The sequence below is a fragment of the Ursus arctos genome, unplaced genomic scaffold, assembly GCF_023065955.2.
Source record: "Ursus arctos isolate Adak ecotype North America unplaced genomic scaffold, UrsArc2.0 scaffold_4, whole genome shotgun sequence".
In the NCBI taxonomy this organism is placed as follows: domain Eukaryota; kingdom Metazoa; phylum Chordata; class Mammalia; order Carnivora; family Ursidae; genus Ursus; species Ursus arctos.
The window spans coordinates 37,249,357-37,264,633 of record NW_026623056.1 but is presented as its reverse complement, the minus strand read 5'-3'; the positions used below and the strand labels follow the sequence as shown (position 1 = coordinate 37,264,633).

General features: G+C 34.8%; 1 protein-coding gene across 36 annotated transcripts in view; it reads right to left on the bottom strand.

Moving 5' to 3' along the window:
- ZBTB20 (zinc finger and BTB domain containing 20) overlaps positions 1–15,277 on the bottom strand; it is a 780,933-nt gene that overhangs the window by 696,832 nt on the left and 68,824 nt on the right. For 16 of the 36 annotated variants that reach the window (XR_008957295.1, XM_048215024.2, XM_048215031.2 and 13 more), the window contains one exon: positions 4,002–4,094. The exons of the other annotated variants lie outside the window; for them this stretch is intronic. The gene's annotated coding sequence lies outside the window, so the exon portion shown is untranslated. The remainder of the gene's footprint in view (positions 1–4,001; positions 4,095–15,277) is intronic. 36 annotated transcript variants of the gene reach the window in all.

Genomic DNA, 15,277 nt, shown 5'->3' with positions numbered 1-15,277 from the left:
GGCTCGAAAACAGCCATGCCATGGACCTCCAAAACTTCAGTCTTTGAGCCCTGATGGTTGTCAAAACTCTCGAAAATCAGCCTCTCTCATTTTCCCAGTCAATAGCTTTGGGAAGGTGTTTTTCTTGTGCAATTCCCCACATGTTCCTCTCTCTCTCTCCCACTCTCTCTCTTTCTCATGCATGCCTCTCTGCAACAAGGGGTCCCTCCTCTCTTCAGCACTTGCAATCTGTTTCTCCCCCAAACCATGCCTCCACAACTCCTACCTTCTATGATGTGGCCTCTTCTCTCCCTCTAGTTGTGCAGTTTGTTCTGCACAAAATCAATCCTCAAATTGATTTCTTGGGTATTCAGAATGATTTGGTATTTACCCAGCTGTATTTGAGGGACAAGAAAAGCCTAGGGTCCCCCTAGTATTCTACCATCTCAGCCCTTCCCACCTTTCTCTATGCTTTTCATTTCTAAATTAATTCTGTTCTGTATAAACAATATATTTGATTTCAATCATTTAAAATTTATCGAGACTTGCTTTAAGGCCCAGCATATGATCATCTTGGTGAATGTTCCATGTGTACTTCAAAAGAATGTGTATTTTGCTACTGCAGGATGTAAGATTCTATAAATGGAGATTAAATCAAATTGGTTGATTCTGTTATTTAAGTCTTTTACATCTTTACTGTTTTCTTCTATATTTACTCTATCAATTACTGAGAAGTGTGTTTAAATCTCCAAGTATAATTATCCATTTTTTCTCTCATTTTCATTAGTTTTTGTTACCCTTATTTTGAAGCTGTTATTAGATGCATACATTTTTAGGATATGCATGTCCTCTTTATCTATGGCAATATTCTTTGTCCTGAACTGTACTTTTTTCTGTTATTAATATAGCTACTCCAGCTTTCTTATGATTAATGTTTGTTTGGTATATTTTTTCCCATCCTTTCATTTTTAATCTATCTCTATTTTTCTATGTACTATAGTAATCTTATAAACAGCATATGGTTGGCTATTTTTTTTCTAGTCTATATCTTTTAATTGAACTGTTTAAAGCATTCAATGATATTTAATTGACATGGATGAACTGATTAATTCACTTCAGAATTTTGCCAGAGATAAAGTTAACTCCGTAGATTACAGAATTCATCTTTATTTTACCTTTAAGATTTTACACATTTGCTTATATCTGGTATTTTATACATTGCAACTCTCCAAATGTGATCATGTCTAGAAGCCATGAATTTCAGTGGAAAAAGCATAGCCTTTGGAGAAAAATGCCCCAGGTTTGGATTTCAGGTGCTCTGATGGATAGCTATGAGTTAAAAAAATGTATTTAAATTCAGCTAACATCTATAAATGGAAATAATAGTGTCTTCTTGGGTATAGTGAATAATAAATGAGAGTTAATAAAAAGGTATGACCTAGTGTCTGCTCTTCAAAGTAGTAGTGGCTACTTCTCAGGATCACTATAAGGATGTAGTGAAAATATATGTTGACAACACTGAAAAAAACATTATATAAATGTGCGGGGTGCTTTTTTTTTTTTTTTCCAAAAATTATGGTTAGTATTATCATTCTGGAATAGAATTTGCCAAACCCTCTGGACTTTGATTTTAAATTTGCCAAAATAACCCCTTAGCAATTAATTCAATCATTAATTTCCATTTCCTTCTTCCAATTTGAAGATTTTTTCCTCTTAGCAGAAAAAATATAAACAAAGTAAATGTTCATCAGTTCTTCCTTCTCTGTATCACCTCTTAAAATTATGCCATATTCTTCCAGATAATGGCTCTATTTAGTATGAGGTGACTTTTCATATCCCTTATAAAATTTATGATTCTAAAAGAATAAATTAGAGTGTTATTGGATATACAGAAAAAAAGCTGAAAAAAATGGAACAGATTTTCACAAATAGCAGAAAATGTTTAATTAGGATAACCTAAAAGATCAATAATTAAGTATAATGAACACTAAAAGATAATTATTTATGATGGAAATATTTCAGTTTACTTGTATCTGAGTATCTACTGAACTTTTTTTAGGCTATAAACAGCCCCTTCTACCAACCACTACATAAAAACTAAATAATATGCACTCTATGCCACAAAAAAGAGATTATATCTATATCTATATCTATATCTATCTATCTTCCCATCTCTATTAATTGACCAGAAAGTACTTTCTGACCCTGAACTTAGACTGACCATAATACAGAAGTTGTCATTAAGTGTTCAGTTCACACACATAGACTCCAAACTGGTCCAACAACTTCTATTATGCCAGTTACCAGCATTGCCAGCCCCTTTGCCCTTCACTGCCTGGAGAATGTCCATCAGAAACAGGGAAGCAGAGCAAGCTGCCACAATGCACCATTGATGTTTGAGCAAGGCTGCCCAAGCAGCTGCAACAACAGGGCAACTCTTCAAAGTGTCAGCATTGAAACTTAGAATTCTTCCTCCCATACAACCATCAATGCAAACCTTTATAAGCTACAATCAATTATAAAATAAATCTTTGAGACAAATCATGTTCTTTCTTCATTACTTCTCTCTTCCTCCTCCTCTCAACACCAAATGTCCTTGGTTTAAAAAAAAAAAAATCAAGGAGAAATTCCCTTTTTCTACCTCGGTCTCTGTTTCTGCCTCTCTTATGTTCTAAAAATTCTTTCAAGGAGGTTTAAGAATGTCTGCTAAACCCTTTTGTTTACAAGACATGTTCTGGGGGGTTTTGTTTGTTTATTGTTGGGTTTTGTTGTTGAAGCTTTTTATTTAAAAACTTCAAAAGGCACTTGATATTTTGAGCACACTCATATTGGATTTTTGGCAAAGCATTTTTTTATTATTGAAAGATAATCTAAATTTTGAACTGCATGCACTGAATCACATAACCTCCATATTTTTGTAAACCACAGCAAAAGTGGTTTTACATTAGCTATAGATGAATAGGTAATGAGTCAGTGAACAGTTAAAAGCATTCCATGAGAATGCATGAACTAGCCATGTGAAGTTTTGATAGGAAAAAATCTTAAGTATTTAGACTACTTGGAATGAGGGGACACTATTCTTTGCTAAACAGATAAACTATATTTAATTTGCCCTATACGACTATATCTACCAAACTTCAAATGGAAGTTTACCCATGGTGTTTCTATTTCTCCATACCCCTTAGTAACACTAACTGTCTTTTATTTGGAACATATACTTCAGGTCTGAGAATTGTAGCAACAACTTTAAGATTTCTCACCATAACTTTCACCATGCAAACAGTATGTGTACCTTGCTTGTAGGGATAAGAGGAAACCCCTCCGAATAATATTCTCAAGAAACAGAATGGCCAAATGTTAGCAATGGCAAGGTATAAACTATTTAGTTCCTCCAGATAACTAAAATATTTATACTTCATCAAGAGTTACTCTTCTATATGAAGAAAATCAAAACTCAAAATACTTCTAATCTAAATTTTAAAATTATAATTTCTCATTGTTTCCAAAGTAGTACGTCCAAATAGTTTACTATATAGTACCACAAGATTTAAAAAGAAAAATGGCAGCCCATATCCCAACCTTTGAGATTCCCCGTCAAAATTATTTCTAGTGTTACTCTCTTTATCTCTAAATAATATAATTATATTCTTAATTTTTATTTGTATGTTATAGACAATCTATTACTTTCCTATCACAAAAGATAAAGACTTAGCTCTCTTATAAACCCACTTTCCTTCCTTTCATCCTCCCAATATTCAGCCAGCTAGTACATTTTTAATACATTTCCTTCCTTAAGTAACAATGTATCCTTCCTACAGTTAATACTGCCACTTTCACCCCATTCCAAGCCTCTACAACGTGTCTGAATATATTTCACACCCTTCAGATGAAGCATCCTGTCAATTCTAATTCTTCCTTCTGAACATATCCATTTCTGAAGTTTTTCATCTTCCTGCCCAACTAAGGGGACTGGTTACTCTTTAGACCAATGCACGGCTTTGTCAATTCTTGACCTTTCTCACCTCATTATCATCATCTATTTCCTGAATCCTCTGTCTTCCTCTTTCCTTCTCAGTTTCTCCTCATTTGGATGTAGCACATCCTCCAAAAGATTCCTGAGAAAGCAATAATGGAAGGTAAAATTTGAGGATCAGTTGTCTAAAAATGTCTTTTTCCTGCTCTCACATCTAATTAATAGTTTGACTAGATATAGAATTACAAGTTAAAAGTGATTTTCCCTCAGAATTTTAAAGCCACATCTGCCAGCTTTGAATGTAGCTATAAAAAAAAAAAAAAAAAAAAAAAAGTCAGATACTAGTCTCATTCTTAAGCCAAGGTGTAAGGTCTATATTTTCTAACTATAAGCTTCTACTATGTATATATTGCTGATAGTCTAAAATCTTCCAGTTATAGACCTTGATATAGATCTGCTTTACATTTTTTATGGGCACCCAGCAAACTCTCTCAAACTAGAAACTAATGTCCTTCAATTCTGAAAGTTTTTATAATATAATTTTATGACCATTCCTTCCTTATAATTTTCTTTGCTCTCTCCTATTTTCTGGAACTATTAATCAGATTTGGGGCTTGTTATATTATTTGTCTGATTTTATGTTTTCTCTCCATTTTCCATTTATTTCATTTTTTTGCTCTATTTTCAGGAAAATTTCAATCCTCTTATTAAAGTTATTTCATCAGTATTATAAGAATGTTTATTCTCTAATTATTCTTTTTTTTTTATCATCCTGTCATGTTTCATGGAAGTACTACCTTTCCTATCTCTCTGAGTACATTAATTATAATTTATTTTTACTTCAGCTATTGTCTTTCAATTCTTGAGCCAGTTCTGGAGCATGAACTGACTTGTTTTCTCCTTGGCATAACACTCTCCAAGCATCTTAGCTTTCTCAGTTCTACTAATTCTTCCATCCCCTTTATATATTCCAAAAATTCTATCTCTTTCCTATGTTGCTTCCTCTTCCTTATGCTTAATACATTTCTTTTAGTCCTTTATTTTTTAGTCTACTATTTATAATTTTAGTTCCTTACTAGGAGGAAACAAGGAAAAATGTGTTCAATCACCAGGTGTCACTGGAAGTCGTTTGTTAAAGTTTCCAAAGATGGTAATCCTATAGGTGTAGTTATGCTATTCACAGGGTCATAAAATCATAGGATTTTTACTGATAAAAGGTTTTCAGAGATCATCTGATTCAACCCTCTATTAGAGGTGAGAAAATGGAAACTCAAAAAAGTTAAGTAGTTTGTACAAGGTTATTTAACTAGCAATTCATATGGCTAATACTTGAACTTGCCTTCATTTCCATCCTGACTCCTCACATAAAGAACTCCTTAAAGTAGCTGCTCCCTGAGGACTCCCAGACACATCGTAAGGTTAAAACATTTAACCAAAACCATAAGCTTCTGGGTAGCAGAAATGGGGAAAGCTGTCATTAAGGAAAATCTGGCAAACAATGATTATAAGAATAAAGACCAGATTCTAAACTTTCTATTTTCCATTAGAATTCCCTAATTAATACTCTCCCATGAAATTCACTCTCCTTAGCCTGCTTCAGCATGGCAGACTTATCACAATTTTTACTCTTTCAGGTCACCGGTTCACACCACAGTTTCTCAAAGTAAAGTAAATTTATGTTGGAAGTTCAACTAAATTATATCCTTCCTTATCTCCCGCCCTCACCTTCTCCCTGACCTCAGAATGGCCAGCAACCTGTGTCTCCTAAAATAATCCTTTCCTCCATGAACAGCACTACTCAGGTCCTCAAACAAAAATCTTAAGAGTCACCCTAAACTTCTCTTTTTCCTTAATGGCACCCAACTCCCATCTAGGCAGTCCCCAAATTCCACCTTCTAAAAATCAATGCCACTTACTAAAAATCTCTAGAATCCATCCTTCTTGATGTTCCTCACAGCTTCATAGCTACTGTTTCAGTTGAGGCCCACACTGTACTTCATCCTGATTACTGTTAATTGTCTGGTCTCACAGACTCTAGTCCCTTCACTTTACGTGAAATGTTTTTGTTTTTGTTTGTTTGTTTGTTTGTTTTTCTCAACAGAACTAAGTTTTCATTTCCTCACTTAAAACCCTTTAGTGGATCCTACCTCATTTCTAGCTCCTTAGCATGGCGTATATATGATGAAGATATTTCACAGTAGGCACCTGCATGTCTTTCCACCTTCACCTCCTATGGCTCCTAATCTTGCATTTTATAGAACTAGAAACCAGGCGGAAGCCAAAAGACTTCTGTTGGGTTTTCTATTCACACTGGATTTTCACTACGAAATGTCAATTTTCCTTTCCCATCTCCTCTCCCAAATAAAGAAGGAATCAGATGAAAGGAAAGAGGGTGATATGATTAAAAATCAGTATTAAATCTATAAAAAGTATTTGATAAAGTTGCTTACCATAATATTTTATATTTATATTTATAATATTTTACTGTATCTTTTAGGGATTATAATCTGTTTAAAGGTATTAGCATTACATTAAATTCAGTATACAGAACACTAAAATACAAATTAAAAATCTGATCATAAGAACAATATTTAGACCCCTTGCATGTAAAATAGTTAAGGGACCAACATATTATTACAGTAAAGGCCAAATCTAAGAATGTTTTATATAAAAGCCACTAGACTATATATTTTAGTAGGCAGGGATGATGTCTTAATCATCTTTGCTTTCCCTACTGTGCCACATACAATCCCCAACATAATAGGTACCCAGTGAAAGAATGAATGAATGAATGCATGAATGAATGATTAAATAAAATTATAGATAACATCAGGCCGACAAACTCAGGTAGCAATAGCTTATCTGCAATTTGATAACCCAAATAATTCAAAGGAACTTAATATCTGATCAACTTGGTCAAATGTTATAAATATGTATTTTTTAGAAGTATGTATATATATCCAGCAGATCTTTACAAGAAACATCAATCTGATCTTTATTTGAACATCTGTTCAATCATTCAATAGATAACAAAGCAAAATTTCAATATAACAAAAAAATATACTATTTGAAAAACAAGTGAAAGAACAATGTTCTCATTGCTAATATTCTTACTTTAGATTGTCCTCTCTACATCTCTACAATACGGAGAGATAAGAACTTAGCTAGAACTTTGATCAAGTTACTGCCTTTCATATTTCATACCATTTGCAAGGATATCCAAACTTCCTTCTAAACAAAATAGAAATAGCACCACTGTATATGTACATAAGCCTAATTTTACATTTCTTCTACCATATCAACTTCATGATCCATGATATTCTGACCACTATTATTCACTAATGTCAACTTGCTTACCTACCTCAATTTTAGTGTCACAGGAAATCACTGCTAATGAGGTATTAATCCATCACCTGGGGTTTAGTAAAGCATCCCAAGTCAGTTACAGAAATACCTTAATCCACAACCTAAAATTTAAACTATCAAGGGGCTGGTCCCCAGGGAGATGAGTGAAGAACAGTGCACTCTGAACATATCCAAACTGAGGCTGACTCTTTTCTCTGCCTAGGAAGGTGCCTGGCAAGGGGTTCTGAATATCATTTTGACAGACAGGAATTTCATATGAAGAAAGAAATTCTTTTGAATTCTACCTCCTTAATAATATCTTGTATAACAGGAGGGTATAATGGGTAGATCCTCACTGCATAGAAGCCTGAATACCTAGCTTATTCTTCTATTTTCTGGGATACTGCCTAGTTTTTATAAATTCTACTACTGTCTTCATGTAAAATAACTCTATGGAAATAGTATAGCTAAAGAAAAAAAGTGGGTGAAATTTAAATCAACAAACTAAGGAATAAAAGTGTAGGTTAGAAAGAGGGATACAAGTTAACAAATGACTATACACAGAAAAGCAAGAAATATATATATGAATACACACCTGAGGGCAAAAGGCTGGGGACAGCTGAAATTGGAAGGACATATAATAATTGAAATGAAGGCACAGGAAAGACAGAGTAGAGGAGAAATTTGAATACTATTCATGGGTAAAAAAATGTATGTTGTATGAGCTGAGGTAATCCCAATGTTAGGTTGAGCCATGAAGTAGAAAAACAATATTTATTTTTCTACTTCCATTGCACCCTTGCAATGGGCTACAATATGAAAAGCAAATAGACCTAATTCCATAATAGCCATTGAAAGTGACCAACAGTGCTATTTGTACTATTTTAAAACACAAAAGGGTACTTAATAACTTTAGATTATACCACTTAAAATTTTTTCAACTTTGGAAAATGTCTTAAATTCCACGTTGCTTCCACTGTTAATACATAAATCATTAACGGAAGGTGAATTATATAACTTAATTTGAATAACAATAATAATAATAATAAATGGTTGATAATGTATTCACTCTAATGGCACTGGAATCACTATAACATCCAAACCAAGGGGGAAACCATCAGCGGTGTTGGTGTTGTCTCTGACCCTGAAGTACGAGCAAAGTACAAGCTTCTTTCCTATAAGGAGCACATTCTTAGGTAGAAAAACAGGATGTGAAATGATATGAAAATGTGTGTGCCGACAGTCAGAAAGAAAGCAGGTAAAAGCTTAATTCTCCTCTAAAAAGCAATTTCTAAATGTGGATTCAATAATGAAAACCTATAACCTACCAGTTAGCAGAAGCATTTAGGAATTGCGGGCATAGAGTGGAGTGCAACTGTTGCAGTCAGTATTTGACTACCACACAACTACTCGAGTTTAACTAATAGGTTTTTTTGTCACTCTTTTTTTCTTTTTTTCCTTTTCCTCTGTTTGCTATTTACAATTGTGAGAGGACTGCAATCATGAAGTTTAGCGTTCATTTCAGTGAAATGAAATGGGCTAGATCTAGGCTCCACAGGGGGAGGAGGTACTGTGTACGCATTCCACACCACTCCACCAATACACGATAAACTCTCCATTTGATGGTCTTCAGCTGAGACTACACCTAGCCCTTTCACCATAGTTTCAGATCTTAGCATCTCCTGAGAACAGACAGATATAGTCTAATTTCCTCTTCCCATAAATCCTGAAAAAAAGGATGCAATGGAAGTAGGAAATGAATAGTTTTGCTGATAACCCAAACAGAATTATTATGTCTTGCTACTAAAATACTCCAATCACTGGCAGGAGTGATCCAGAAATTATGTGTTTAATATAAATATACATGACCTACAGGAGACAATCTCAGATGATGATGATGAAGATAGACAACTTTTTTAGTACTTGTGACCAACATTGTTCTGGGTGTTATGCATGTACTATTCATTTAATCCGCACACACACCAAAAAATCCTTGTTAGGTAAAATTATTTTTATCTTCATTTTACATAGGACACTGAGACATAGAAAGAAGTCAGTTAAAGCAATTTTAACATATTTAGTTTTTTTAAAGGTAAAACATAAAACTTTACACCTGTAAAGTTCAAACCTTTCGATGAAGGACCAAGGGCTGTCACTGACTCCTGGTCTGCTAAGTCACATTATTCTTCTTGCTTAAACTGTACCACATCATATCATCTATTTAAAGTCAGTGAGAGTTTAAAGGTTTGGGATTACTTAAAGTCTGTGAGAGATTAAAGGGACTTGCAAAGCAAATTCAGTGCAAGATCCTTCCAGATTTTTTACCTTTGTCCCCTACCCCAACCTGGGCAATCTTACACAGTTACTTACACACCTATTTAGATTGTAATCTGTTTTAGTGATTCAACTTTAAAAAGTCTTTCCAAAGCATCTAACTTAGGTTTCATAAAATCAACAACACTTTATACTTGTTTTACTATTTCATCAGTTTGCATAATTAAATTACAACTGCACATTCAACAGGCATAAAAAATTTGGAAACAAACACAAATGACTCTAGGTAAGCATACCAGCAAGTAAACAAGATAAACAAAATACATCATTTTTCAGAGAGTATCTTATTCGCTTGAAGCAGGATTGGCTAAGATGGCTTCTATTATATTCATATCTTTCCTAACTGCAAACAATACTATTTAATAGGTATATGGGTATATTAGGTTTCTGGCAGAATGGATTTACAATTGAAAAATACATTTAAATCTGATAGAGGGGTTCACAATAACACCAAAATTCTATACTAGAAAGGTAACACATTCCTTCTTATCTTTCTTAATTAGAAATCCTAGGAGACTCCTTCACTGATAAAACTAGGGTGACAAATTGTATCCCAAATTCAATTAAGTACAAGGAAGCCCCTTCCCAAAGCATGAACATACACACTTACACACACAAAAACTTTTAAATAATCAATGAAGAAATTTAGGTTTAAGAAAGAAACTTTCTCCCTACTAGAGGAAAAATTCTGAATTTAAAGTTCAGGTTCAGCCAGTTACCACTTACTTAAATGATGTGGGTTAAGTCATTTCACCTCCCTGAGCTGCAGTACCTCTATCTGCAAAAGGAGATCCACCACCACACATCTATGGTCAGAATTATATAAAATAAAATATATGAAAACATTCTGCAGACTATCAATCATCACATACATATAAATTACTACTACTTGAAATCCTAGTTTGTATTTTGGACACAGAACTTCAGAGTCAGGGGAGGTCATTTCACAAATGACGAGGCTGAGAGCCAAAAACCTAAATTACTTTCCTACTTACAGTGGCATGGATGACAGAGCAGAAATAGAGAATTCTTGATTAACCAGGAAAAGAATATCACAGTCATGGGAGTGGGATCAATTGGAGATTGAAGGAAACCAAAGTGCCCAGAATGAACTAATGCTGCAGTGTAGACTGTGAACAGAGATAAATATTTAAAGGCTGAGCAGTTTCATACAATAAGTCCTGGCAGTGACTTTGGTGAAGATATTAGGAAAGAGACAGATTAACAGCAACAACAAAAGTTGAACTCTACCAAATACATTATTATTTCATCTTATATAACAAAATTTTGATGGCTTGTCAAACTAAAGAAAACAGGGAATTTAGGATAATTCTCTTATTTATGTTAGTCCTTTCTACTGGTCAGAATAATTAACCATAGGTTAGGAAGTTAAGACAACAGTAGGATGGACGTCAGTGAAGTTCAAGTACTTTAATTGGACTGCTCCGGGTACAGTTTGTTTCCCTTTTTCTCTGGCCATTAATCCAGCAGAGGAAAGTGATCTAACACAGCACCATGGCACGAAGGGATGGACCCTAGAGCCTGTCTCTCTATGATGACTGTTCTTGTGCATCCAGACTGCCTATTGAAACTAACAATGCCTGCTGCTGCTGCTGAAGAGGATCATCCAAACTCTGAAAATGAAACACATCACACAAAGGGATGAAAGAATTCTTATTCCACAGGGCTTAGCTTGCAGCTGGTCATGCATGCCAGAGGGATGTGCCATGAGGATGAGAAAGAAGCTTCCAAAGAGAATGGCTGGGGCAGCCAGTTGAACATTTTGAAATACTTAGGGAACTATTCTTTTGAAACTTAGGCAAATAACTAGACTTTTTAATAGCTGAACTTCAGAGTCAGGATTTTTTAATCTCTGCAATTCACTTAGGTGTGAATATTCTTGCAAGCAAAAGAAACTTAGTTTTCTAATTGCTTATACATTTGGGGAGTTCCCCACTCATTGTAAGAGATCATACTACATATTGTTTTCCCTCTCTGGGCTATAGCTCCATGTTACTTTGGAGTTTAACACTGCAGGAATAGGTGTTGGGTTTTTCTGCAAGTGATGCAAGTATACTGAATAATATGCTTGTTATACAAAATAGCACAGTGGTTAAGACCATGGACATTGAGGTCATATCAGTGGTGACGATGATGCAGCACTCATTACACGGTATCAGGTCCCATGGGCTCTAACAGAGTAACTTTACCCACAAAAGGTATTGCAAATAGAGTTAAAAGTTTTAAGAAAACTTCCCTGTGGCCACCATTGCTCCTGGCCTCTCAACTGGCCTTAGCAAGGCATAATGCTGTTTTTCAGGTGCCCTGGCCATCACTGTCTAACAGAGTGCCAAAAGCAATAACTATGCTTTGGAAGTTTCAACAAGCCACCGTGAAGCATTAGCCTTCTCATTCTCTGATAAATTTACACTGTTAAAAACACAAACATCTGCCCTTCCTTCTTGGCCCTTTTCCACTCCTGTTCCAAAAAGCTCATCTTCCTCTGTTTATTGGATAAAAGTGAGAAACGCCTTTCATCAGACATAGCAGTACACAAACCAGACTTCAATCCATTTTCACCTATTATACCACTAATTCCAAATAATTCCACTATAACTAGATGTGTAGCCTTATGAAAGTTACTCAATCTAATTTAGCCTTTGATTCTTCATTGATAAAATGTAAATAATATCTGCCTTATGAGATTTTTTGTGAAGAATAAGATAATATTTACCTCATAGTTCAGTTACCAGCACAAAGGGTGATGCAATAAATAATAGTCATTGTCTTTGCCATTCTCTATAACAGGAGTAAGAAATAGTTCACATCAGAAACTGAAATGAGAAATGGAATCTAATATTAAAAATATTCCCCTACCTTTTCAGGATGCTATTGTTGATTTGAACAGTGTGTCATTTTTTCCTAGGTTAGATCATCCTTCTTAAGAAGCATTACTTCCTAGGAGGATTATGCCAAAGTGAATAGAACTCATTGGAAGAACGATTTCACATATTCAACCCATTAGTTCTAACTAATGTCCACATATTCAACCCATTAGTTCTAACTAATGTCCTTCAGACCACTGTTAACATGTTCTTGTTACAACTGTCTTAACTTTTCAAAAAAGTACTATTATACTGTATACATAAATGTTGGCACTGGGAGGTTTCCATAATTGTTTTAATGTTTCTTGTTCTCCCCCACTTCTACCACTGCTTCCACTCTCTCATTAGCTCTTCTAACTTCTCTCAAAAAGAGAAGACATTTGGATGAGAAGTGGTATTAAAAAATCAAGGTTAAAATATTTTTGAGAAAAATTAATTCCCACTCTAAGTCATTCTACAGGTATTATCCCACTCAACTGCATAAAATGAACTTTTAGCCCTGAGTTCATCACCAACAACATATTCTAAAGACGAGAAGAAGCAATCTTTCAGAAAAAGAAAACTAACAGGAAAGATATTTCATTCCAAAGAAAAGGGATCATGGGTGCCTGGGTGGCTCAGTCAGTTAAGCATCTGCCTTTGGCTCAGGTCATGATGCCAGGGTCCTGGGATCAAGTCCTGCATCAGGTTCCCTGCTCCACAGGGAGTCTGCTTCTCCCTCTGCCCCTCCCCCCACTTGTTCTCTCACTCTCTCTCTCAAATAAATAAAATCCTTTTTAAAAAAGGGATTATAATGAGGAAAATGTATATAGAGACAATGATATTTATAGTATAACAGAAAATTAGCCCTACATAAGAAAATAAAATCCATAATCCATTTTTCCCTTAAGAATTATAAAATATCTTAAATTCAGGCTCTAGTCTAGTAAAAAACTAAAACAGAATTTACATAAACCCTTACCATTAATTACATTATGTCTTTACACTGTGAAATTTTGTTCACAAATTTTTACACTAAAATCCTTTAACTAGGTGCCAAAGAAGACAAAATAACCTAGTATTTCATTTTAAAGGAATTGATCAACAATTTGTGAAAACAAGTCATCATTCTCCTCACCATTCCTTTTAGCAGCACCCATCCGAACAGTCCCCAGATCCTGCCAATACTCTTTCTCTTCCCACTGTTATTGCTTAAAATCCTAAGTAATCTAATTACTTTCAACCTCTAACGTTTTCATCCATCTTTATCCTTCTAGAGTTATCTTATATTAAAACAACAACAACAACAACAACAACAACAACATAAAGGCTCAAGGAATTTACCTCACAAATCCTGAGTGATTTAGTACTGAATAAAATCTGAATTCTAGTGTAGTATTCAAAGTATTTCACAGTATGGCACAAAACTACAAATCGTAGTAATTAAATTGAAAGTAAAAGATACCCATTAACTGCCTGCTATGTGCCAGACTCCGAAGAGTAGTGGGTTGGTAGCAGAGATAAAGATGAACCAGATTTAGTGCCTGTGCTCAAAGAGCCAGCACAAATGAAGATACAGATAAGCTAGCTAAAAATTGTAATGCAGTGTATTAAGTACAGAACAAGGTAACCAGCTACTGGGTGCTAATACAATTAGACGATAGGTTCCAAACTCAAAGAGGAGAAAAGTGAAAATAATATGTTGGTCATCTAGCTTCTCAAAATGATAAAGTAACAGAAACAGGACTTAGTCTCCTGCCTCAAACTACTAAAAACTAGACAAAATAATGGTTTACAGACATTGGACAACAGGCATCACATGCCATGGTCAGCCCCACAACTGCTGTAACTTACTGCCTAGAGAGAGTTACCAGACTACATCTCAGATGGAGAGAACATGAACAGAGCCTGCTTTGCCCAGGGCCACACTGTTAACAAGTGGGGCTGGGCTTCAGAAATGAGTCTTTCTGATTGCAAAGTCCCAGAAGTTTTATTTTTTTACTTCTCTACCACTTTTAAATCTTTGCTTAGACCATTTGCTCAACCTAGAAATCAACTCACCCATACCCATGCATTCTTCCCTGCCCTATAGAAATTATGCTTCAAGGTTTTAGTTTACCTCATCTAATAAAGCTCCTCTAATTTCATTCTCCCAGCCATAGTGAATATTACTACTATCATCTTCTACAATACTGCATTACTTTGTTTTTATTGTTTTACAGCATTAATTTTATTCTGTTCTACATAATAATATTAACGTTAACCAACATTTATTGAGAGCTTTTGTTATTGCTCTAAATTCTGTGCCTGTACCCAATCATTGAATCTTCAGGACAATCCTAAACAGTAAGTACTATTTTCAGTCTCTTTTTGTAGGTAAAGAAACTGAAACACAGATAGGCTAAATAACTCGCCTAAAGTTACACAACTAGTATCAGAGCAGGGATTCAAACCAAATAATCTGGCTCCAAAATCCTTGCACATAATCTCCTTTCCTGTCTGAACAGCCTACTAGACTTCTTGAATAGAGACAGTTCATGTAACTAATCTTGCTACTTGTATATCTCATCCTACCCAGAACAATGTTTTATACTGAATACATACTCTATGCTATTTTCCGTATGAATGAATGAACAAAGGAGTTCTATGGGGCTGTGGAGGAGTAATTATACTGAGTGCTAAGCCAGAACTTCAGAAAACTCTAACCTGTAGACAAAATGTACCTATAATTCTTCGACAGAAATCATTCTTCATCCTTGCAGCTCCTCAGAAATTTCATCCA